We start from the raw sequence: 2773 nt of genomic DNA on the forward strand, positions 1-2773 counted from the left end.
TGTGGACCTGGCGAGGTAACCAGAAGTGATGCCGGTTTCAATGTAGTCTTTCCATGGTGAGCCAACGGAGTGCCGTAGTAGTGGCGAAACCCAGCCACTATTTAGATACAGGACAAGGAAGAAGTGCAGGCACTGCTGGAGGTTCCTTAAAACAATAATGCTTTATTTGAACAAAGTTTAAAAAGTAAACAGCTACATCCGCTGTAAAGAGTGCTTGTATGGAAAAGGTACGAAAAGGTAAGGTACAAGGCTGGGGTATTTAGACAAGAAAAAATGTCTAAGATATTTTTTCGTGTATAAATACCCCAGCCTTGTACCTTACCTTTTTGTACCTTTTCCATACAAGCACTCTTTACAGCGGATGTAGCTGTTTACTTTTTAAACTTTGTTCAAATAAAGCATTATTGTTTTAAGGAACCTCCAGCAGTGCCTGCACTTCTTCCTTGTCCTGTTTATAAGTTTACCCAGTGAAGAAGTGTAAATAGAGAAGAGTAGAGGACCCAGGACAGAGCCTTGAGGTACTCCAACAGACAGAGGCAAAAGAGGAGGAGTCACCAGCAGAAGAGACGGAGAAGGATCTGTTAGAGAGATGAGTGAATCCAGGAGAGGGCTGTGTCACAGACCCCAAGAGAGCTGAGAGTCTGTAGGAGAAGGGGATGGTCAACAGTGTCAAAAGCAGCAGAGAGGTCCATTAAGATGAATATAGAGTAGTATCCTTTGTTTTTAGCAGAAAGGAGATCGTTAGTAACCTTGGTGAGGGCAGTCTCAGTTGAGTGTTAGGGACGGAAGCCAGATTGCAGGGGGTCGAGCAATGAGTTGGAGGACAGGAATTGGGTTAGGTGATTGAAAACTAGTTTTTCAAGTAATTTTGAAGCTAGCGGGAGCAGTTATATGGGGCGGTAGTTTGCAGGGGAGTTAGGGTCAAGGGAGGGTTTTTTGAGGATGGGGTGACCTTTGCATATATATATATATATATATATATATATATATATATATATATATATATATATATATATATATATATATATATATATATAACATGCCTTTAACACATGTATACCTTTAGGAGTATTGCCTTAAATAAATAATACACTTGTATTCTCTTATGTTCTCATAACAGATACTTTTATGTAGAAAAAGGGGAATGTAACATTCCAAAAGACAGACAGTGCTAGGCTAGAGTGAGAATATTTGCTTGTTATGAGATAAACTCTTATTTTGCTAAAACACTTGAGAAGCCTTCTAAATGAAGATTTAATTATTATAATTGCTAATGGGGGGCAGGAAAGTCTGTGGGTATCATCTTGGAGAGAAGACTGATACAGCATCTGCCTGTGTTTCACTGAATAATGACTATCAGTGCTGTTGCTTGATATTAATACCTTTTCCGAAACCTGAAGATAAGTAATGCATTTATAATTTTAATTACTGCTTTGTTTTAGTGTGTGTTATTGCACTAAATTCATAATGAACACTGTTATTATTCTATTGTATTCTTGTGCATCAGTTTCATATTTTTAGTACTATCGTGAGACCGAGTTGCGCCTCACCAGCGCCAGGACAAAACACTGTTCTTGAACAAATTAATTTGAGTTATAAAATGCATTATACAAGCATACACTTCTTCTGATTGTTATGAAATTAACTTATTTTTTAATAGGTTACTAATATATTTTGAGGGGGGCATCCACAAAATAATATGAAAACAGTGTTTGAAACAATGAATAAGATTGCAAATTCTGCTGCCATATAATACCCAAGACACATGCATGTTTCTGAGGTATGCTTTTTAACAAAGGATACCAGGTTAACTTCGTATATTTGATAATAGAGGGAAATCAGAATGCTCGATCTGATCAGGAATGTTCTATTTTTACTTTCATGTCCCTTTAACCCTCTAACCTCCAGAACCCCACCACATATAACTTACCTGGCCACAACCCCATCACCCTTAACTCACTAAACAAGGCCCCACATCAAATCTTACTTCCCTAACCATAACCCGCCACTGCACTTTACCCTGTAGCCCTCAAACTCTTGACCATATTAACCCCTAAACAAAATGCCAATCACACTTAACCCCGTAACCACTGGTCCCCCACTTCATAAAACTCCAACTATACATGACCCCCAAGTGCCACCCCCCACTCTTGAGTCCCCCTACCACCTTTAACCCCTAGCCATAATCCCCCACTTGAACCCCATGTCAGACTCCCAATGTATCTAACCCTTCCTTACTGCAACCTCCACTACACTTAACCCCCTAAAATAGCTTGATTTCCACAACAACTAACCACATGTAAACCCCCACAGCAAAGGTGCCAACCCTAAAGGACTCCCACTAAAGTAGGGACCCACACCCTAAGGCCCCTCCAGTAAAGCAGCCCTCCACCTTAAGGGACTCCCCAGTATACAGGAATTGTAAAGGGAGGACTAGTTGCTGGGAGATTTTGTGATTATCTAGGTGAATGTTACTGGAGTTAATATGGATTTTAGGGGATTTATCAGGGCTGGTAGGTTACCTACAGCAACTTTGTTTCTGTTAGAGGGTATAGAAGCTTGGAAATTAGGAAGGAGTGCTGGGGCAGACAATGAGACATATTTATCAAATGTCTGTCGGACCTGATCCGACAGTGCGGATCAGGTCCGACAGACATCGCTGAATGTGGAGAGCAACACGCTCTCCATATTCAGCATTGCACCAGCAGCTCACAAGAGCTGCTGGTGCAACGCCGGCCCCTGCAGACTCGCGGCCAATCGGCCGCCAGCTGGG

Source organism: Bombina bombina, chromosome 4 (genome assembly GCF_027579735.1).
Source record: "Bombina bombina isolate aBomBom1 chromosome 4, aBomBom1.pri, whole genome shotgun sequence".
Lineage (NCBI taxonomy): Eukaryota > Metazoa > Chordata > Amphibia > Anura > Bombinatoridae > Bombina > Bombina bombina.